At 41.3% G+C, this 23872-nt stretch overlaps 1 protein-coding gene across 1 annotated transcript in view; it reads left to right on the top strand.

The window, feature by feature from the left end:
- Positions 1 to 13824: 13824 nt before the first annotated feature.
- Positions 13825 to 23872, top strand: part of GHR (growth hormone receptor) — a 272255-nt gene continuing 262207 nt past the window's right edge. Inside the window, exon 1 of the mRNA XM_042995553.1 lies at positions 13825 to 13883. The gene's annotated coding sequence lies outside the window, so the exon portion shown is untranslated. The remainder of the gene's footprint in view (positions 13884 to 23872) is intronic.

The raw sequence follows: 23872 nt of genomic DNA, 5'->3' as shown, positions 1-23872 counted from the left end.
AACAGCAATAGCTCCATTGTTCAGATAAGGGGCTCCTTAATCAAGGCCTCCTTGTAAATAATCTAAAGCACATCCAGACAGCAATGACTCTTGCTGGAGCAAGCTTTTAAGTACTGCTTGAAAATTCTTCAAAAAAAGTACTTAGGAGAACTTTTAACTCTATTGCAAGTTAGGGTCCACTTAATTCAAATGCTATGTCATTTCCAGTTGTCTAAGAAGCAGATGCCAAGACAGAATTAGATGCTTGCAGGATTTACTGTAGGAGACCCCTGTGAAAGACGTGGGGGAGTGGGAGCAGAATAGGCAAGCAGAGCATCACACTATGATGCAGGTCTAGCACCTAAGGAAAGAAGGAAGGAAGATCATGTGGGAAGAGTCTCAGACGATACTGCAGCTCTGAGAATGACTCGGTCAGGTCGACAGGGAGCCCCAGAGCACAGACTGCCCTTTAGAAGAATCTGCTATTGGACAGAAATGGCTCAGTTCTAGTAGACCAGTCACTGGCTGGGAGCAGCCTAGAGAAAGTGTGGCCCTGGCATCCACATTATGGAAGATTCCAAGGTGTGGCCACTGGAGGCTGTCTGCCTACCCCAGTACTTGCATAAAGTTCTCTGGGGGGGAAATCTGAGCACCACCATGGCTGCCACAGATACCTTTCTAAAATAATGCCCACAGGATTCTCTAACTGTGCTCCTTAAAACGACAAGAGGGTTAGTTAACAATGGTTGAAACAACAATTAAATGCAGTTTAGTATATATATATTATTACATACAATGAAATACAGACAATTGCTGGTGCTCAGAAGCACGGCTTAAGTAATTGCTTCTGTTGTGCTGAGTTCAGATTTCCTTCTTGACTATTTCATGGCCCAGATTTCCTTCATCCCCCTCATGAGTTTCATGAAGTTCTACGTTGAAATGGCTTTTCCATCAAATAATTGACCATATTACTAATAATACTACAAAATTATCAGTCTCCACTGCAGAGTTATTGTTACATGAATTCTGTCTATGTACATTATTTCAGTAATTTGATGACTCTTCCTAATTTCACAACTATTACAAAGGATTCTTCTTCCTTCTTTGACAATCAAAATTACGTGGAAATGATGACCGCATTTAAGATCCCGCAGAGTTCTGGGGCACCGGGGTGGCTCAGTTGGTTAAGCGTCCGATTTCAGCTCAGGTCATGATTTCGTGGTCCGTGAGTTTGAGCCCCGAGTCGGGCTCTGTGCTGACAGCTCAGAGCCTGGAGCCTGCTTCGGATTCTGTCTCCCTCTCTCTCTGCCCCTCCCCCATTCACGCTCTGTCTCTCTCTGTGTCTCAAAAAAATGAATAAACATTAAAAAAAATCTCACAAAGTTCTGTTTCTGAGCTACTTCTGTTTTACCCAGAGAAGGTAGGGTGGTGACGAAGGAGGGTGGGTTTTATGTCTCTGGTCTTTGGGAGGAAACCCTAGGGACTGAGCCTGAGAAGAAACAAACCATAGTCAGTTACACCTTGCTTCTGCACAACACTGCTAGACCTCTCACCGCAACACCCAGAGGTATTTCTATCAATTCATAACAACTGAGTGTAAACTATAACAGCACCACCCCCACACTTTCTGACCAGCCCAGCCTTCTTTCTGGCATATCTGGAATTTATGTTTTTAAAAGAATCATCTCAAACTTCCAACTAAAACATTTCATTTTGGGTAGAGATTTGTACATCATATACAAAGCATTCAAGCAGAAAAGCTATTGTGTCTTCTTTGAATCCACTAGGGAGCAATAATTACAGTTTTTCCTTGGTAAATCCCGTGCCTGGATAAGTTAACAAAGTAGAGATTAGCTCCTGAGCTAAACTTTTTACCATGATAGCATAATCCAGCCTTAACCTAAAATGTGCCAAGGATTCTGACAGCTCCTCCACAAGAAAGAATGCTCAACCCCTCCCTAACTTATGCAGAGAAAATACTCTGCCAAGCACAGGGATAGGGTGCCAGCACTTAGAAGAAAGAAAAGAAATTGATCTCTAGTAGGAGCTGGAATAATGACCAGCCTTATTCCACTTGAGCTCTTCCTTTCCTCAAAGTATATGAATCAGTTGAATCTCCCCAAGAGAGTCCTTATGGGAATTTTTAACACAACTGTCATTCTCTGCGATTCATTTTTGCTTAAGGGTATTAGGCCATCTCAAGAAAGTTGGTTTAATAACAATGCCAAATTTTAAGGTAAACAATTCTTACTGAAAGAAAAGCTGTCTAATCTAATGCTTTGTGTTAGTAGAAGTGAGCTTTCATCCTCAGTTTGCTTCAAAGGTTTATTTCAATACGTGGTCTACACAGCTTGACTACACTACCTATTTCTTAAACCAAAGCATATGTGCTACTTTTATCTTCATAAAAATCACAGTGCTTTAAAAAACATCATTGCATTTTAAAAAATTACAGAAGTTGTCCTTGCTCATTGAAAAAAAGCTCATAAAATAAACTATATGAGGAGTGGATTTGTTAGTTTTACATACTCACTGGGAAAAATTCACACAATACACAGAACTATATGAAATAAGGAGTGAATATTCACCTTTCCCCACTTGTCCCTTCCTCTATTTTTACCCCTGGGGTAACCAGATATTTCGCTCTTCATTTTTATAGAATTTGACTCATACTTTAGGGGGTTTTTTTGGCAATTATTTTTATTTAATCACTGACAGCAGCCCATATCAGGGATGACTGGTCTATCACATTCTTTTTTTAAAAATTTGTTTAATGTTTATTTATTTTTGAGATGATGCAAAGGATATGTGGAATTTAAATTTTGATATTTATTGCCAAAGTGCCTTTTAAAAATGTTATTAACCGTACCATCTATCTCATCATTATATAGGGGGTGTCCTTTTCCCCATGTGCTTGCTGTCACTATCTTTTTGATGTGTTAATTTCCCTTGTGGAAATCTCTGAAAACATTAGTATCTTCAGAGATACATTTCCAAATATGGAAATGTGATTTCATTTATTCCAACACTCTATAGTGGAGCAAGGTTTGGACGCATACTCGATATACCAAAAACTAAGAAGTGAAATAAGTGAATTCACTAGTGGAACTGTGTATTAGCAAAGAGTAGTTTCTTCCTGTCTGGTAGTCCCCAGACTGGTAGGATTTCAAACAGTGGTGGTGATGATGCCCAAGCTACCTTCAAGATTTCAATCTTTCAAGTTTTCAAAATGGAGTTTGATGTGGTGAAAATATCATAGGTTTTGAAGTCGGATAGAACTGGGATCAAATCTCTACTCTCGTTCTGAGTAGGTAAATGCTCTGAGCCTCAGTTTTCTCAGATGAAAAGTGGGGGTACTTTGTCCTATCTCACAGGAGTTGACTATATAAGGTAATTAATAGCCTGTGATAAGTAAATGGATAAGTATGACCAAATAAAAATTATTTTCTGTATCAAAACAATATACCATTTTAAAAAGTTACAAGGTAAAGAATGCAGAATTATTTTGAAATTGCTTTCATTCATATAATTTAGCAAAATTTTGTGAGTTTATCTATAAATATATACCTCTAAAAGTGGAATCTCTGGCCAAAAGAATATATGCACTGAAAATTTTATAGATATGCCAAATTGTCCTGAAAAGGTGTTTGTCCCTGCACCCTGACTAATAATGTATGCTATTAACATGTTTATCTTTTCCAATCTGATAGATTTAAAGTTATTATTTTGATTTACATTTTCTTAGCAGTAAATGAATTTGAACATCTTTTCATATGTTCATAATACTTTATTTTTATTTTTCTTTGAATTGTCTCTTCTTAATCATCTTTGAAATGCCTATTTTTCCACTGAATTGTCTATTTTTAATAAATCAGTTGTTTTAAATTTCTTAATGTTATTTTTGAGAGGGAGAGAGAGAGAGAGAGAGAGAGCACATGAGCAGGGGAGGGGCAGAGAGAGGGAGACACAGAATCTGAAGCAGGTTCCAGACTCTGAGCTGTCAGCCAAGAGCCCAATGCCAGGCTCGAACTCACGAGCTGTGAGATCATGACCTGAGCCAAAGTTGGACGCTTAACTGACTAAGCTACCCAGGTGCCCCAATAAATCAGTTTTTAAGATCTCCTTTTATGTTAATTAAATTTTTCTTCTGTTTTATATGTTGCAAATAATTTTTCATTCTATATCCTTTTGTGTTTTTTTTTACCGTAGAGATATATTATATTTCAAAATTAAAGCAAAATTCTAGAACACATGTGCATACATATATAGTATTATGACATAGCTACATCTATATCTAAGTCACTTTCTTCTAATGCAAAATATACACTACCTATAATAAAACCAGATAGAAAATCTACAACACCAAATTCCTCCCTATTGAATGAAACTGTGTTAACTCAATGTTATCTCATAGTGATCAGCAGCTCAATTTTGTATTTATATGGATAAATTAATAAAAATGGGAATAAATGAATGTAATATCTGGCATACAGTCTCAAATGTGGAATTATTGGGGGAAAATATAAATGAAACAGGTTTTAAAATGTTTTAAAAATTGTTTTAAAAATGTATAACCACTTCATTCATCCCTGTGAATGCATATACAACTTCTAGTAAATAAATTAATTTTGTTGCTCATCTCAAACAAATATATTTGAATCTTGACAAGACCACTCTACAAATTAAATCTTGACCAAAAGAAGGTATTTTAAAATTGGAATTTCATGTCCAGAAATTCTGGTAGGGCTGCTGATCCTACCAGTCCTGTTATAGATGTTTACAATAATTTAAAGTTAATGAGGCTGTTTATTTCTGTAAAATTATTTTCAGATAGTGATCTCAAGGGGTAAAAAACAGGTTCTGGATTGTATTTTGATAGTTTTCAGGATGAAATCAGCATTCATCATGTATAAGGCATGTAAATGTGGTTAAAATTGTTTAACTCTTTTGTATGTCATAAGCATGGATGAAACAATTGATATATTTCTAGTAAACTTAATAAACCCCAGAAAAGGCAGTTGATAGATCAACCTTTTACTTCAAATAATCCCAAGAAAGCTGGAAATCATAAATAAATCTCAGATACCTTGCTCATTTTGGTTTTTGCTTATCTGGATGGATTTTTGTTTAAACCCTGGAACACATAGTTCCATAGACTCTTTAATGTTTTCATGAACTATGAGGGCAATTAAATTTAAAAAACAAAATTTATTACATTTCTTTATTTTTGAGAGGCAGAGAGAGACAGAGCACGAGTGGGAGAGGGGCACTACACAGGGCCCGACACAGGGCTCGAACTCATGAACTGTGAGATCATGACCTAAGTCAAAGTTGGACACTCAACCAACTGAGCCACCCAGGTGCCCCAGAGGGCAATTAAATTTTAAACACCAATATTCTCAAATCTAAGATATTAGTAAATTGAAATAACTTTTGAACCAAACTTTCTGTGGTTACTATGAAGTAAACACTTTGTTTCTTAAAATTAAATGTTATCAATGGCTGTGTTAAAAAGAAGTTAAAGGTGAATATGAGATTGCCTGTAATTTCTGGCAAAGTTTTCCGTTTTGGGTATCTCCACACAAAGGAAAGAAGGTCCTTCAGTCTTATCATATATGTCACCAATACATCATCCAGCCCACCATGTCAAATCCCTGTAAGATGACCTCCAGGAACAACTTCTTGAATGTATTGGTTTTAGAAGAAGATGCCCTTCCAATGCTTGGCTTTCACCTATGGGTAGGGTACATCTTGCAGATGTTTTTTATTTGTTATAGTTTTCTTCTTATTTGTTATAGTCACCAATCGTCAGAGCCAATATTGTGTCTGACTTCTGGCAAATGAACAGGACATTATGATACGAATTTCAAAGGCTAAGTATCCCTGCTTGTTATGTTAGTTTTATCCCCTCTTTTCCTTTCTTTCCCATTTTCTCATTTGTTTTATTTATTCATCTTTATGGCTTATATATTTCTCTGCAAACCATCTCAAGTCCTCGTTTAGAATAAGGAAACTAGAAAAGCATTAAATAATTAGACAAATAAGGTAAATGAATGATAAAGTGGATAATAAGGCATATAGGCAAATTAAAAAATTCTGACATCATATGTTCGTTTATTCAAGTCAGCAGAAATAAAGTGATTATTATGTATCAACTGCTTTGATTTATCCATGTTTTTTATTGTATAAAAATAATTAATTAATTAGCGATGGTACCTTGTATCACATCACACAACAGATGTTATTTGTAGAACGTTGCTTGTGAATCAGATTATTATAAAGCAAATTCTGTATCTAATCTACTACAGGAACTTGCCATTTGAGCGCTTCATAAGCACAGAGCTTTAGTATCATATGAATATTGTATAAATATTCAGCTTCTGATACGGATGAGGTTTTTGTTATGCAAATTCAGGTTTTACGTTTCCTGATTGAAAACAAAACTAGAGCTTAAAAGTATAAAAAACCTTGTTCTTTCATTCCTTCCACCCACCTCCTACTTTCCAAAAAATTTCACTCCCTACAGGAAAGCACAGTTAATAATTTAATGTGATTTTTACAAATAACTGAAAAATAATGATGTGTGTGTGTGTGTGCACACACACATATGGCAAGAGTTAAACAGACACTTCAAAAAGCAGAGGTCCAAGTAACCAGTATATATGAAAAGATGCTCAACTTCCTTAGACATCAGGAAAATACTAATTTAAATCAGAATATAGTGCTACTCCACAGACACCAGAATGACTAAATCCAAAAAGGTGAAAAATATTAAGTGTTGGTGAGGATATGAACAATCACTATCATATAGTGCTGGCAGAAGTACAAATTCATACAATCACTTTGAGCAGCGTTTGGTTGTATACCCAATAGAAATGGGTACAAATGCTCACCAAAAGATACATATCAGAAGTCCATAGGAGAACTTACGATAACTAAAATTTGCAATTTACCCAAATTCCCATATATACAAGCATTTTTACTATCAGGTTGTTGGTGTCTTCTAGATATATATTTCAAATATATTTTGTAATATATTGCTTTTCTTTTAGTTTGTTTTCAATATTGAGCATAAAATTGCCTTAAATATGAAATCCAATGCTTTATTTTTATTTTTAAATGTTTATTTATTCTTAGAGAGAGAGAGAGCATGCGCACAAGCAGGGGAGGGGCAGAGAGAGAGAGGAAGACACAGAATCCGAAGTAGGCTCCAGGCTCCGAGCTGTCAGCACAGAGATGAAGTGGGGCTCGAACTCACAAACTGCGAGACCATGACCTGAGCCAAAGTCAGTCACTGCACCTACTGAGCCATGCAGGAGCCCCTGAAATTCAATTTTTTTAAACAAGCATTTGCTGAGTACTTAATGCATGCTGCATTCTGCACTGAGCTCCTCAACTGGATGTCCTTTCCAAGATGCCCTTAGACCAATGCCTCCATTAAAGAAATGTACATGCATCTAAATGAAATCAAATAATAAGTACTGCCTTCAGACCTATGAAAGAAAGGTCCTTCCACTGGCTCTCTTGGGGCCATGTCCTAATTCACAAGTCAAGGAACCTCTGGGTGAATGAGATTGCCTATCCATGGGCTGTGCTTTCTTTAGATTATCCTTTGGATATCTCAGACTTTGGAGTTCCCAGCCTAAATGTCTTGAAGTCCTGAGGATGGAAAGAGAGAGAGAGATTGGTTAGAGCTTACACATGTGAGCTAGGGTCCTTCACATATGTATAGGAGACCTCTCTGTGTGTAAGGGAGAGCCAGGAGTGGGAAGAGAAGTGGGAGGATGGACACTGAGATCAAGCCGATCTTACTACATTACCACTTGGCGATGCAGAACTCTGAGAAATCCAAACTCACATCTGTCCTCCCAGGTCATTTTGAAGGTACATTTCTCAAGATAAGAAGATAGAGTATATTGTATCCAACAATTTGTTAGTTTGGCCATCACTTTTAGATATCTAGACCTGTGGTATGTGGGCTCCATTTATCTTCTGGCTCTGAACCCCACAAATATTAGAGGTGAACCTGCATGGAATGGTATTAAAAATGCAATAGACTGCTTATGTCCCCCCACCACTCCCTATTAACTTGGTTCCTGGAAATTTGAAGAAATTTTAAAGTTTTTGCCTCAGACAGATGCTTGTGGTCTGCGGGGGTAAAAACAAACCGATGGTTACCAGAGGGAAGGTCGGTGGGGGATGGGTGAAATAGGTGAAAGGGATTAAGAGTACACTTGCTTACCACGATGAGCACGGAGTAATGTATAAAATTGTTGAGTCATGATGTTTTAGCTGAAGCTAATATAACACTGTATTTTAACTATACTGTAATTAATATTTAAACACACACACACGCAAGATGGACAAGATGGTAGCCCTTGCTACCTGCAGAGGCAGTAGAGGAGTCCAAAGAATGGACTCAGCCCAGAAAGTCTCTGGGTCCCCATGCAAACCTGAATCTGCCTACTTGTGTGCTTGGTCCAGTCCCTTTGCTTCTCTAAGCCAGCTTCCTCACTGATCAACAGAAGACAACTGCACCTTCTTCACAGAACTGCTGTGAAGAGAAATTGACATAATTTATGTGAGCGTTTTGGAATACTATTAGGAAAGTACGATAAACAAATTTATGAGGCAAATGCAATTTGGACAGACATTCTAATCAATTTGTTGTCTACAATAGCTGAGACCTATTTTATTTAGTCCTCAAATTTTCTTATTAAAGACACTGTGCTTTCTTGTGGTGAGAACCATAGGCTTGGTTCAGCAATTGCTACAGAGGGCTGGTGACCTTGAGAAAAATGCTGCTACCCTGCAAGCCCTCTCCCTCTTCAATATACCTAAGGGAATTTCCAGCCAGGAATTCTCACATCTCCTCCCCTGACCTCTCCTGATTTCACTGGGTAGAACCTTGGTGGTAGGTAGGTAGGTCTGTTCCTTTTATGTGCAAAGGATTCAATGTTCTTCCCCTTGGGTCGCTTTCAGAGAAGTCTGATAAGCAAATTAGATTGGTAGTTTATTTAGTAATTGAAATATTCTGTGTGCCTAATTTCTATAAAGGAAAGTTGCTATGAGAAACTTTTTCATACCTCCTCAGGTTCCTTTCATTCACATCCCTTTTTGCTTTTATATTTCCACCTCTTTTAAAGATGAGAAGTATAGAAACAAAGAACAAAATAATATGTGAAGACAAAAGTAGAAAAGGACTGAATGTGGAGGGAAAGAAGAGATACAAATGCCAGGATCAAGGTTAAGTTTGCTAAATTCACTTCCTTAGAGCGTAGGCTAAGTTGGGTCAGAGCTGGGGTTCCGGCCCCATCTGCCAGACTCCAGGGATTCTTTCTACCATTTCCATTACTCCAGAAGGTGTAGTTGGAAGCTCACGGTTCTCCTCTCTCTTGTGGTGTCCATAATGGGACTTAATTTGATACTGGGAACAGCACTTTATAAAGGATTTCGATGAAGCAGAGCACACACTAAGGTGAAGGACAAGGATGTTGTTAGGTTTGGAAACCACATTGCATGAGAAGTACTGAAAAGATCTGCCACGTTTGGCCCAGAGAAGAAGTAACTTGCACTGACATGAGTGAAAGTGTGTCTCAAAAAAAAAAAAATAAATTTAAATGCCTAATTTTGTTCCTATGAGCTTGAGAGATAGAACTGGGTATAAATAATAGAATAGCAGAGTCTGGCTAAAGTACTTTTAACGAATGGTGTAGTCACAAAATGGAATATGTTTGCTTCCCAGTAAGGGAGTTAGTGGGTTACTCATCAACATAATTATCCAGACAGAAGCCAGATGACTTTCTATTACGTTTTTTAAAAACAAGGTTTTGCATTTGATGGGAGGAGGGGAAAAATAATCTCAAAAATTGTTTTTATTTTTTAAATCTTTACACTTAAATTTTTTTTTAAGTTTATTTACCCACTTTGAGAGAGAAGAGAGCATGCAAGCAGGGGAGGGGCTGGGAGAGAGGGAGAGAGAGAATCCCAAGCAATCTCCACACTGCTAGCGCAAAGCCCGATGCAGGGCGTGAACCCATGAACCACAAGATCACGACCCTCGCTGAAATCAAGAGTCTGCTGCCCAACTGACTGGGCCACCCAGGCGCCCCTACACTGAAATGATTTAAAAGGGAACATTCATTCATGAGTCCCTACGGAGACCTGTCTTATTTTGTTCCTTTCCACCAGGTGTCTGTCCATTGTCTGGTGTTGCTCAGGCCCTGAGCTTTCCTGTGGGTGGCTCTGAATCCACCAGAGAGTCAAGGCAATCATATTCCTTTTAGCTTTTATGAGCTCTGAAATGAAATACCTACTGTTTTTGAAATTCACAAAATCAGTGGTGGGTTGAAGCTTTCATTCTAGTTCTGGGACCTCCTCATAAGTCTCGGCTAAGAATTTCTAGATCATGAAATGGGTTTTCCCATGTTGCCTTTCAGTAGAGGAAGTTTCCTAAGTTGTTTTCTTCCCTTTATGATTCCTTTTGCATCCTCTCAACCAAGGCATTTGTGGCTGGAGTTGGGGATGAGGATGGAGAGGTTATCCTGCTCAAGGATCGCTTACAATGTGTTCATAACCATCACATGCTCGACTCCTCTAATACACTGCTCAGTTCTGAGCAAGGAGAGAATTCCCAGCATTCTTGTACCTGTTACCTGGCATTCCTCAGCCCCTTACCCTGCCATAGTTCTCTATAATCAGCACTTCAGTGATTTACTTCTTAACTGTGTTCATTGTCTCTCCTAACTAGAATGCAAGCCCCTTGAGGGCAAGGTCTTTATGGGGATGCTGTATAAGTTTTGTTCCCTGATGCATCTTAAGTTCCTAGAACAAATTTGTCATGGTATATGCTCTCTAACATTTGTTGAATGAAAGAAACTGGTGGATGGGAATTCAGGGTTAGTTTTTAAAAATCCTTTAAAGTAAGTTTGAGAGACATGGAACATGGCAGCTCTGTATAGAGATCTGGGTTTGAGATACAAATTTGGATGGAATAAATTTTCATTGAACTTGGTTAAGCATTTGTCAGGCACTTTACCATTTGCTGGGCACAAACCTAGACTTTTTAGGTACTAATATTAAGACTACCTGTGCCTCTTTTGGAGGTCTCATAACTAATGGGGAAAGTAGACCTATCAATTAAAACCATAATGAAAGTAGGTATAAAAGCCTATGAGGATGCAGATGCAAAGATAATTCATTAATTCCACCTTTAGGAAGAGCGAGGAAGGACTTTATAGAGAAACCACACAACTGAGCTGGAATTGGAAGGTTAAGGAGAATTTCCCTACACCGTCAAAGTAGGATATTCCAGGCAGAGGAGAAGGCATGAGGAAATGCAATTGCACATTTCACAAGGCAAGTGTGCTTTGGTATGCCTTAATTTGTAACATATTAGTCAACCTAAGACCTGATACATTTCCCCCCATAACCTAGAAGATATAAAGAGGGACATACCACTATAGACCTATACATAGTCATGTATGAGATCAAGAACCTTTATTTGTGGGACTTAAAGACTGCCCTTCATGTAAGTTGCAAGGCTATATCTAGTTCCATAACATTTTATATTAACCAACATGTCTTTTCCTGTGCTTTGGTGCACAATGACTATTTTACCAAAGACGGAGCAGAAGCCAAAGCAATCAGTCTACATTTTCCTGACTCAGGGAATGAAGGCTACTGCTGAACCCAGAAAAAAAAGAGAAGGCAATCCTTCTTTTATAGCATTGCTCTCAAATCATCTCAGGCCATAAACAATAGAACTTAGAAAATATTTTGTGAGTCCATCTGGCACCTCCTAGACTATGTCAAGATTCCCTGGGCTGGAGGATGGGGGAAAGAGGATAAAAAGGCATATAAAGAGAGAAGGTGGTGGTGCCAGAGTCTGAAGGGCCAACTTGGAAGGTCATCTCAAACAGGAATGGAGTCAGCACGTGAGGACTGCCTTGTCTCCCTCCTGTCATGCCCTTTCATGCCCTTTCAGCCGACATGGCATGGATAGAACACCCAGCAGGAGTTCCGCCTGCCTGGGCCCTCATCTTTGTCTATGTGAGCAACTCCTGTTTTAAAAACTCTAGACACTGGGAAGCACCCTACTGCTCTTGCAGAGCCCGGAACCCTAGAAATCAAGGGACTGGAGAAGAGAAGGAGAGCCACCTTGTACTTAGGTGGGATAGAACAGGACCAGTTCAAAATCAACATCCACCTGACTCCTGCCACGGTATAGGACTGTGATGATACAAACACCTTCTAGAATCTTTCCTCCTTCTTTCATTCTGGCTGTCCTTCTTTGCCTGGAACATTTGGGTTGTTGAGCCATAGCTGAGACTCAAAAAGGACTCTTAAGGAACAGAATTTTCCATTTCTTTGATTCCTTTAAAAATGGGAGAATCTTATGTGATGCATTCTTGGGTCCTGAGTTCCTTCCTTCCTTTTGCCTTCTCTGTACTACTTGCCATGTACCACTCACCATGTGCTGCTCTCCACACCCCGGGAATCTTTTATTCCAGTGCTAAGAAGCTTGGTTTCTTTAGATTGTTGTTTCAACATTTCTCTCTGGTTATAAACTCAGCTTTGTGTTTGGAGCCCTGTAAAAGAAAAAAAAAAAAGTCATTTTGTAAGCCCAAGCTGTTTAGAAGCTGTTAGATAAACGACATTATAACTGGCTGTCAGTAGTAAAGTAAACAGTAAAAAGGTAGCATGACTGGCTGCTCCTTCAGATCTCAGACAACCTAGAACTGGACTTTTGTACTTTCTGCTGAGAAAAGCATGTGGTGACTGGGAGTTTGATGCTTTACAAAACGACATGCTCATGCACAACGATATTAACTTTCTGAAGCACTTTGACAACTTCTCCTGTCACTTTGTTTTCCTACGGTGAAAAGTGGTGGACAGGCTCGTATTTGACAGATGAGCTGTGTTCTGCGCAGGGCAGTTAAACTGCGTTCCCTTAGTCATACACAAGGACAGTCCTCCGGCTGAGGCCTGTGTCCGGACACCCTGTAGCCCCGTGCACTGGCTTCGGGACAGACGTCTCTCCTAACAAGCCTTGTGTTTTTGGCAAATTACTTCATCTCTCTGTTTTCTAACCTCTAAAATAAGATCCTGTCTACTTTTAACTATCTTTTTACCCAGGAAGCAAGAGTTTGGAAATTGGTTGCAGGTGGAGAGAGGCAATGTTTGGTTGGCTCATCACGCTTTCCGAGCTATCCTGCTCGTCTTTTTCCCATTCCTGCAGATAGCTAACTTTTCTGTAAGTGTTCTTTTCAATTTGTTGACTGCACTTCATGCTCTTTTAGGTCCTGCCTTCTTTTTGGGAACAGGGGTGGGCGGAGAGGAAGGAAGTGTCCTGCAACTACCAATATTTTCCTCTAGGAGGAGCCGCGCAGCCCAGAAGAGAGTGACACGCACCAACTCCAACTCCTCGCCGGGGAACGCTTCATCCCAGCTGCTCGGAATGCTTGGCCCGGACGGCGCTCCGCGCCTCCGCAGCGGGTCTCGAACCGGTCGCCCCGAACTCCCGCTTCACCTCGCGGCGGCAGCCCGGGTCGCGGGGGCGGCAGGCCCGGCCAGGAGTGACCCCTGGTGAGCGGCGGCCGCCGTTTCCCACCCATCCCCTCCCGTCCTCCCTTCCCGTTTCACCCCGCCCCCTCCTCCTCCCCAAGCCTGACAGCCCGCGAGCTGCCAAGCAGGGCGCAGCCATGGGAAGAGGAGGCGGTCTAGGGAGCGGCGGCGGCGGCAGCGGCGGCTGCTGGAGCGGCGGCGGCGGCGGCGGCTGCTGCTGCTGAGCCGAAGCGGCGGCGGGGACCCCGGGCTGGGGCCACGCAGGCCGGAGGCCCCCGCGCCCTCGGCCCCAGCGCGGAAGCGAACCCGCGCCCTCTATCCGGAGGCGAGGCTCGGAGGTACTGGAGGGGGGCTGAGGGAGTCGGGCTCTTCTTTCCCCCCTTTTGTGCCAGGGAACCTGGGAGTGGACCCTGGGGCACCAGTTGTTTATGAAAGTGGGGGTCTGGATTATGTATTTACACGAGTAATTTTTTTCCGGGTGACTTGGGGGTTGGCTGTGCTCCCCTCCTCCTCGCGAAGTTGTTTTCTGCTGGTGGGTTGTCGTAACCCGATCCACGCTGTGTGTGTGTGTGTGTGTGTGTGTGTGTGTGTGTGTGTGTGTGTATGTGCGCGCGCGCGCGTGCGCGCGTGTGTGTGTGCACGTTGGTGGGGGGCGTCAGGGAGTTGGGGGCCACAGGCGAACCATCCCACGCTGGCGCCTGCTATGACCGATGTTTGCGGTGTCTGGAGGGGCTGCCTCCGAAGCCAGTTTTGTTGAAGTCGTAAAAGTTTTGCGAGTGTTTCTATTTGACATCATCAGCGGTGCTGGGGCAGGAACTGCTGAGGCTGCCGCTGCTGAGCGGGGAGAGAGGTCTCTGGCGGCGCGACCGGAGGAGAGGGGAGGTCGTCGGGCTGTGCTCGTCGACACCGTGCGCTCCTCCCCAAAGCGCACCGCCCTCTGCGCCTTTGTGCAGGCTGCAGCCACGCTTTGGCACCCGCGGAGCTGGGGTCAGTAGAGTCACTGCCACCAGTACCCATGAGCTGGAGTGGGTGGAAACCGTGGCGAGCCGAGCCCCCCAGCCCCGGACACACTAGTGGTTATGAAATCAACCAGGCTCAAAGTTTTGACAGAACTGCCCGGATCTTGAGAGCTGCGAGTGAGTGGGGTAGCGGCGTGTCAGGGGAGAGGGTGCTGGCCGCGCGTGCAGGGTGCCGGGCAGGGTCACCACTCCCGGGCGCGTGGGGGAGTCTAATTTGGGGCGAGTGCTTTATATATAACCGGAGTGGGGGACGCCTTCTCGGGCCGGGCTGCGGGAGTTGGTAACTTGGCTCCGGGTTCGTGTGCTGAATGGGTGTACGTGAGCACTGTGTGTGCGCGCGCGTGTGTGTGCGCCTGGGGAGGCGTGTCGGCGCCTGAGCCAGTAGGGTGTGCAGGGTGGGAGGAGGAGGCCAGAGAGGTGCCGCCCGCCCGTTTGTGCAGCCAGGAGACCTTGGAAGGGACAGGGAAAGGTAACGGGAGGCCAGAGGGTTGGGAAGTCTCAACCCTGCGTAGGATTTAAATACCACGGACTTTAAAACACTAACTAAACCCGTTGCCTTTGAGGAGCTGAGGGCTAGAGGTGAAGGTTCCTGAAGCTCTCAGGAGACTAGCAGAGGAGGACGAGGGTTCGAAGACGTGTGTATGTGTAGGCACAGAACCCTGGAGGCCCAGACCCAACTTGGAGCTGTGGATCTGAGATTCCCGGGGTGCTGCTGTGCACAGTCCAGAGACTACATGGTCTCCGTGATGTTTACCTTTAGAATCCCTGGCATGTGTGCCTGGGAAGGCACCCGTCTCTCCTCAGACATGTTGTGGCAGCTGTGCCCTAAGCGATTGGTGTTCTAGGCTAGTTTCCACCTGGGTCACCCTGCAAATCCTTTTCTCTGGAGTGCCAAGGTATATAGACCTTGGAGGTAACTAGTAGGAAACATTTTCCAGAAATTAAGACGCTGGATAGCAACAAAATAAAATAATTTAGTAGACAGGACTGTTGGTTCCATCTTTTCTGTGATTGGGGATTTGTTTCCTTTTGAGAAAAGCAAAGCTTGGTGTTCCCAGGTTAGATTTAAAGTTGGTGTTCCCAGGTTAGATTTAAAGGGGGTCTCTGGTTTCTCTTCAGATGGACTTTAGATGGAGCTGGAAGGATGTGTTTTCACCCAGAGACCCTTGGAAAACATCGTTTGAGTTTAAGCACCACCCATCCCTTATCTCCTTCCACACTTGTAAACTTTTGATTCACATAAGTCTAAGGAAAGTTGGTAAGTCAACATTCAGCTTTTCATTTGGAGTAAATATATCACAGTGAAATTATAGTTTAGGTCTACTGAATGTCATGGAAAGCCAACACTTAATAGGTAAAGGTATGAAATAAAAGCCTGTAAATGCAGTGACAAAGTGATGACTCCAGTGTATTTTTTTTTCAAACCGAGCATAACTTTGTCTTGCAAATATTTGTTCTAGGCAGAACTTGGGGTTGTGTTTTTGATTATTTGTGTGTAAACAGCAGACTCCACATCATAAACCACTTAGAATGGATGCTAGACATCTTCTCCATGCTATCTCTGGTGCTTGTGTTAACAGATGTTTACGGTGCTTGGTAACCTATGGGATTGTCATGTGCAGTGTCTTGTTAGGTCAGGACATAATGTTTATAGCAGAATGTAATAAATGGAGCCCCAGTTGCAGCCTGCTTCTGCCAAGTGCATGAAACACCCCAGCATGGAAACAAACCTTGAAGTTGGTCCAACTTGGCAAGTCTTTTTTGGCTATCTGCTGGTAAGCATTGTTAATGTAAAGATAAATCTGAGTGATACAGTGAGAATGTGGCACAGCAAATTGCTTAACTTAGAAAAACAGGCATGGGTTATATTGATTAAATCTGCTATCCTGAAGATTAAGCTTCTCTGGTCATTCTGCTAGTAAATTGCACAATTATGGAGACTTGGTTTAGTTTTAGAGAACAGTTAAAAACATGTCAATAATGAAAATAACTTAGTGTGTTTACATATGTCCATAAAAATCGTCCCTTTTTTTTTTTAAAAAAGAGAAAACTCTATAATCTCTATGGTAGTTATTTAAGTAATATGAGATTTCAAATCATCTAATCACTTTGGGAATATTGAATAGATAAGAATTGAAGTTTGGGGTGCTTGGATGCCTCAGCCGGTTAAGTGTTTGACTTCAGCTCTCTGCTCAGGTCATGATTTCCCAGAGTGGGTTTGAGCCCACCTCAGGTTCTCTGCTGTCAGTACAGAGCCCACTTTGGATCCTCTGTCTCCCTCTCTATCTTCCCTGGTCCCGCTCATGCGGACTCACGCTCTCTCTCTCTCTCAAAAGTAAATAAACGTAAAAAAATGAGTTGAAGTTTGGTAAGGCTTTGGAGTTAGCCCTCTGTTTATTGTGTAAACAAAACAATGTAGGATGTCTTCTTGGCAAGTCATTTATTTTTGGACCTTGGACAATATAATATCAATGATGTGCCCAATAAAATGGTTGATGAGTATGAGCCAACTTCAGAGGTACCTATCATATGGATGAACTTCCACTTCAGTAGCCCTTTCTATAAGTGGGCCAGCCCACCTCTTCTTGAAAATAATCGGAGGGGGGAATCTTGCTTCTGTCCACTGGCCTGTCCATTCTAGGAGAGATTCATTTTTAGAAAGTTCTGCTTTGCATTAAATCAACATTTTCTGCTACCTATTGACCTACTGTTCAGTTGCTGGAGCAACACACAATGAATCTAATCTCTCTTCCTTTTAAGTGCTGTGTTTGAAAACAAACATTATGCCCCTTCTTCCTGAATACCTTTTTTTTTCTTGCTTATTCTTGCAGCTATTCTCACCCACAGTGGGGTCCCACCCTTCCCTGCCCTGACCAATATGCCCTAGAGTCCGCATTTATGCTGCCCCCCTCATCATGGTTGTCATCTCAAACACAGATATGAAATCCTTAGTTCTAGACTTTCTGTATCCATTAAGGCAGGTTAATCTTCATGTACTATTTTAGCCACCTCATTTCACTGTTCACTAATTTCAAACCTGTAAACAAGATAACAATTTAGTCTTTTCAGATTATTAGTCATCCGTAGTCGAAACATTATAATTGTTTCAAAATATCTTTAAACTGTACTTCAATAATAAAAAAATTTTCTTTTCATGCCTGAACTTCCTATAAATCTATGGAAAGTGTCTTCCTATGCAGGTGTATAGAATTCTACATGCAATGAAAATGGCTGCTTAATTTCTCCCTGTCAAGGAACACCAAGCCAAAAAAAACCCCAAAAAAACCAGACATAGAATGTTCTGGAGACAAGCAAATTGAAGTTGCATATCATGGACAGGTAGGGACTACGAGGTATTATTTTCCTGGACCTTATTGTGTCTGCTTCCACAAGCATGAGTCAGTACTAGTAATCAGGCATTTACTGATGGCTCATTCTGTCCAAGTCAGACCGTATGCCATCTGGCCCTAAATGAGGTAAAAGTACAACTGACAGAAATGCTTCCTTCGGCAACTGGGATTTAAGATGTACATACAGGACATGACTGAGTCAACAACCTCTTCTTCCCCTGGAGGTAAATGGCTTGCGATGTGGCAGAGAAGTCCAAAGCAGGTATATCACTGCATCAGTTCTAAGGAAAGTTCCTCCCTCCTGCTGTGTGTCTGGATCCAAGTCAGACAAAGGCTCTGATGGTCTTCACTTACCAAGTTCTAACCTTCTTGGGGGAAGGAAGCAAAGCTGGTATATACAGGGGGAGAGGGTGTGGTTCAAAGGCATGTACTTTGAGGCCCATTGGACCCTAGTTTGAATTTGAGCTTTACCACCAATGTGCGGATTAGCTCCTCTGAGACTCACTCTTCTCCTCTGTGAAAATTACGATGCTTACCATCCTGGGCTGAGGTGTTTCCACACAACCTCTGTAGCATTTATGGCATTGCACTGCACATTAGACACCTGCCTGACATGATTGATTTCCCTTTTATGTATCTGTCTGGGGCTTCCCAAGGAAGTTATGTTTCCCCTGCTACCAGCTGAGAATCTGCCTCAGCTGAGAATCTTCTGTCCTCTTGCAAGAAATGTTTATGGTTGATGATGATGACAATGTTTTTCTCAGCAAGTCTGAGTGTGAACAAAATAACCATTTTTCTTGGCAAAGAGAGAAAACCAACCTGTGATATAGGCTGACATCTGGGCCTATCAGAAGCTCCTACTTTGTGCATTGACCTTTTGTCAGAACAAGGGGCCAATGCAGTCTTGTTCTCTTTAATAAAATTGTTCATGCTCTTCCCCCTCGTGTGTGTGTGTGTGTGTGTGTGTGTGTGTGTGTGTGTTTGCAGTGAGACTGCTCACTAAGCCCCTTGAATTATGATCTCCATCTATATTACATTTTCTTCTTTGCTTTATTTTGTTCTCCTATAAAGGGAGGAAATAACCAATGATAAAGTACATATTTTTTTTAAAGCTCAAAAATTTATTTCACAACTCTCCACCTCCTATTTAGCCCCAACCTCCTGCAAAAATGAACAAACAAAAGATTGCAGTACATCCCCAACAAGTTCTTAGACATGCAGTTTCCAACCCAAAGTTCTACTTTGGTATAAGAAACCCTCAGCTTAGGATGGCATAATATGAAACAATAGTAAACTCGATGTCAGGGAACTTGTGTGCCTTCAAGCTGTGCCTCAAATGGGCAATGTGATTTTTGCAAACTATTGAACTTTCCTGGGTTTCATATTTCTTACACATTAATAACAGACAACAGCAACAAAAATGAGGAATAAACAAGATGCCTTATTAGGATTCTTTACAGGGCTATGATTTAAATTCATTTGATTACTGAATTTCTCTTTTCTCTCAGCTCCTTTGGGACTTTGCTTGAAACTCTTTAAGAACACCTATTTCATTCGCTTTCAGTTTCGTGGTCTACTTTTTCATTATCTGTCTTCCTTGCTAGTAAGGGTTCCTCGAAACAGGAAATAAATTTTATTCATTTTTATATTTTTCCGTTCTTTGCTGAATGCTTGTAAACACAGCAGCTGTGGAAAGAGTGTTAGTGTAATTAACGTGGAATGCTTTGGATAATTGAGCTATAATTCATATCACTTATTTAAGATACAATTTTCATTAATTTTTTTTTTATTTTCAGAGAGAGAGAGCACAAGTAGGGAACATGGGGAGAGGGAGGGTGAGAGAGAATCCTAAGGAGGCTCCATGCTTAATGTGGAGCCCAACATGGGCTTGATCCCATGACCCTGGGATCATGACCTGAGCTGAAATCAAGAGTCAGATGCTCAACTGACTGAGCCACCCAGGTGCCCCAATAATTTTCAATATAAGCATCGAGAAATAGCGTTTGCTTATTTTATTCCTTCACCATTAATATTTTTAATCAATTAAGGGAAACAGATAAAAATATAATCACGCTATGCTTTCTGGAACCATAGCAGCTCGCCAAGGTCTGATGCAGAAAATCTTTCTGAAAACTGTGTTCTTTTGTTGTTTGTTTGTTGTTGCCATGAGGAGTACCAGAATCTCAAAAGAAGGATGATGGGGTGCCTGGGTGGCTCAGTGGGTTAAGTGTCCAACTCTTGATTTCGACTCAAGTCCTGATCTCACAGTTATGGGATCAAGCCCTAAGTGGGGTTCTGTGCTGAGCGTGGAGCCTGCTTAAGATTCTCTCTCTCTCTTTCTCTCTCTCTCTCTCTCTCTCCCTCCCTCCCTCCCTCCCTCTCTCTCCCTCTCTCTCTCTCTCCCTCCCTCCCTCTCTCTCCCTCTCTCTCTCCCTCCCTCCCTCTCTCTCTTTGCCTCTCTCTCCCTCTCTCTCCTTCTCTCCCTCCCTCCCTCCCTCCCTCTCCCTCTGCATTTCCCTCTCCCTTCCTACCCCTCACCCACTCATGCTCTCTCTTAAAAAAGTAAAATGTCACCAATATATTTTTTTAAAAAGAAAGAAAAAGAAGAGTGACAGAAACAGTCATGGTTTAGTTTCAACATCTTTCTTCAGTGCCTCTCACTGCCTTTTAATATAGGCAATGAAGCCTTAGGTCAGGTACCAATTTTACTTAATAATGATTTATAAGAAGTCTGTGATTTTGTCAGAAATTGTTGGGCTGTGTCTTTTTAATTAGCATCTAAACCCACCTTCAAATACTCCATTTCAAAATCATAGATAATTTCTTCTACAGAGTCCTTAAAACTTCCAGATGTGTTTACTGCTTTGATTAGGCCTTGCTTCTTTTGGTATTGACAAGACTTCAGTCAGTTTTCTTTAGAATAATATCGTTATAATCCCAATGAATTACACTTCCTAGATTGTGAATTTGTGTAAACATAAACAAATCTATCTCCAGCTGGCTGGGCTTCTGAGTGAAAAGTGTTTCCTGGTGAAGATGCTCATTTCATGGGGATTTGAGGCATATGATAGAGAATACCCTGATAAAGCCCTTATTCAGTATTAGAACATCAAAAGGTTTTGCAAGTTGAATAGGTTCTTTTCTGTAATTACCTGTGGTGGACAGCCTGCTCTGCTAGACATTTGCTATAGTGACTCCTCCTTGATTGTTTCTTCAGTTGTTTATAAAATAAAACATTGAAAATATATTTTTTAAAAACTTTGAAGAGGTATCCCTCTCTGTTCCTTTAGAATATATTAGATATATCATAAAGTCATTGGTCAAAAGAAAAATTCATTTTTTTCTTGCTTAAAAAGTGTACTTTATCATAACAAATATCATACCTATCTTTTTTTGCTTTGAGTTGCCATGTCAGAAAAAAGTAGAGTGTAACTAGTACAAGATAGACATCTGTAGCTCTCCCCGGGATGCTTATTGAAACAAAAGGTGCTAAGTGATGCAGTAAACAGCTCACATCAAGTTTGGTGATGGCAGGTGACAAACTTTAGTCAGACTTCCAATTCTGATTGCCATTGGTTAAGCAGCCTTTGTCCTTGGTCAGGATGATGGCATATGATTCTAATTCAACGTCTCTGTGGCTTCTTTAGACACCTTCAAGCTATGTTATTGTTATCCCGGAAAACCCCAATTTGGCAAAGCAGAGTGAAAAACAGTCTGGCACAACATATGTGAATGATGAATTATGGAAAGAATACTGAAGACAGAGCCTCTGCATGGCTTCTTCCCCTAGGGGTAGAGGAGGACACCAGAGTCCCTGTACAAGATGATGAGGAATGAAGAAAACATAGCACGTTGATACCTAGCATGTCAGAAAGATTGAAGAAAGAGGAGCAGGAATAAAGGCGAATGATTTCTTTCATATTCGCAGTCAGCATAGCATCTTATTTCCTTTAGAGACATTGGCAAAACCGTGCTCTGCTTGTCATAGAACAGTTGTTTAATAAATATTTTTTGATGACCTTAGTTTGTAGTAAACCAGAGAAATTGAAGTGTTGATAAGAAGGATGTGGAGAGCTGGGGGCAAAGGGATATTGAACAGGTCAGGTGATGACTAGAATCTAAGCTCATAATGCAAATTTGGTATTATTCTGTTTAGGTTAATGATAACACCCATACTTGATGACCAGCTTTCCCAGGCAGATCCTGTTCAGGGCCTTGGCAATGTCGAGACGTTTTTAATATTTGAAGCAAGATGGAGATGTGTTGGAGTTTTTCTGTGCGAATCAATAGGACTTGGGAGACATACACAGTTTGCCAGTTCTCAGAATGCCTCTCATCAAAGAGCATGAAATTTTAATTCTCTTTGCTTTTGTCCTGAAACTTCATTGCTTTTATTTATTCCTTATAGTACATGTAGGGTATGTGAGAATTAGGAATGTCATCTGAAAAATACTTTGAAAACTACTTGGGAAAAAGATGCTGAATAAATAAATTTTTTTATTAGCCTGCAGGATGTAAGTTTGGCCAAGCTAGTGGTATTTTTGGGATCACTGAAAAATCAAAGACAGGACATATATTTATTGAGCCATTACTGTGTTCCCAGGAATGTGCTAGACACTCTGGGGAATATAAAAGTAGTATAAGACATGACCCTTGACTCTGGGGCCTATCATTCAAGCTAGGAAGGCAACACTAATAATGTCTGTTGTGGGATTAAGGAGCAGTAGACAATTATACAATTTAATGAAAAATTGTGTTACAGGGTATAAATGCTATATTTATTTTGAGAGAAAGGAGATCTGTTTGGCCTGAAGTATTTGGGGCAAGCACTTATGGGCAAAGTGGCTTCTGAATTAGTACTTAAACTATGATATATAGAGAGAGAGAGAAAAAGAGAGTGAGACAAACCAAGAAACCGACTCTTAACTATGAACAAACTGATGGTCACCAGAGGGGAGGCGGGCAGGGGGAATGGGCTAAATAGGTGATGGGGATTAAAGAGGGCACTTGTGCACCAGGTGTTTTGTGGAAGTGGTGAAACACTACATTGTACATCTGAAACTAATATTACACTGTATGTTAACTGAAATTTAAATAAAAACTTAAAAAAGAGTTATAGGCTTTTTTTAGTGCCCAGAGTCAGGACACTAAATTTCTGTAATCCCTGGGGTAGCCTTATACCCCGGCAAGAATTATATGTCCTCAAATGCCAGTAGACCGCTGTTGAAAACTGAGTGCAACATCCTCACTTTATTTATAGGTGAGGAAGTGGGAGTCCCTGAGAAGTGACAAGACTTCTCTAGGATTAAAACTCCACTGTGATAGTGACAGGTTTATAACCCAGTTCTTCTAGCATTCTTTCAAGGGTTTTTTCTGCTATACCGCATTCCCACCCATAAACGTGGACTTTACCCATGGAATAGGGTGTTGTTTACCTCTGTCATTCATATGTGAGGGTGATAGTTAAGCTGTGTTAACCACCTGAGTGGGGGGGTTGTGAACTGAGGCAAATGACACCTGACCAGCAGTTCTTTTCACTGTAAAGAAGAAGGGCTGACAGATGCCCTCTGAGGGGCCAACCACTGTGAAGGCCTGAAGGTAGGTTGGAATTCTGGAAAGGTCATGGAGTAGGCTTTGGAATCCCATAAATCTGGCTTGTCTGATGAGATCTGAATCCAGCTTTGCCATTTACTACCTTTGCAACTCGCAGCAAGTTCATTAAACTCTCTCGGCTTTATCTGCAAAGTGGGGATAGTGATTCTTACTTTACGAAGCTGTTGTAGTTTATAGGAGTCAAAACAATGCCCGACTCATATTGGACACTGCAGAAAGAGAAGATTCCCTGCAGCACTCTTTTGAGAGACTTGGAGAGAGGAGACTTCCTACCTTCACCCATAAAGATCACTTGGTATCTGCTTTTTTTTTTTTTTTTTTTTTTTTTTTGCTTCCTCCGCCTTT

Source organism: Panthera tigris, chromosome A1 (assembly GCF_018350195.1).
Source record: "Panthera tigris isolate Pti1 chromosome A1, P.tigris_Pti1_mat1.1, whole genome shotgun sequence".
NCBI classification, from domain to species: Eukaryota; Metazoa; Chordata; class Mammalia; order Carnivora; family Felidae; genus Panthera; species Panthera tigris.
The sequence above is the reverse complement of the archived record's forward strand: the minus strand, read 5'-3'. Positions and strand labels throughout refer to the sequence as shown.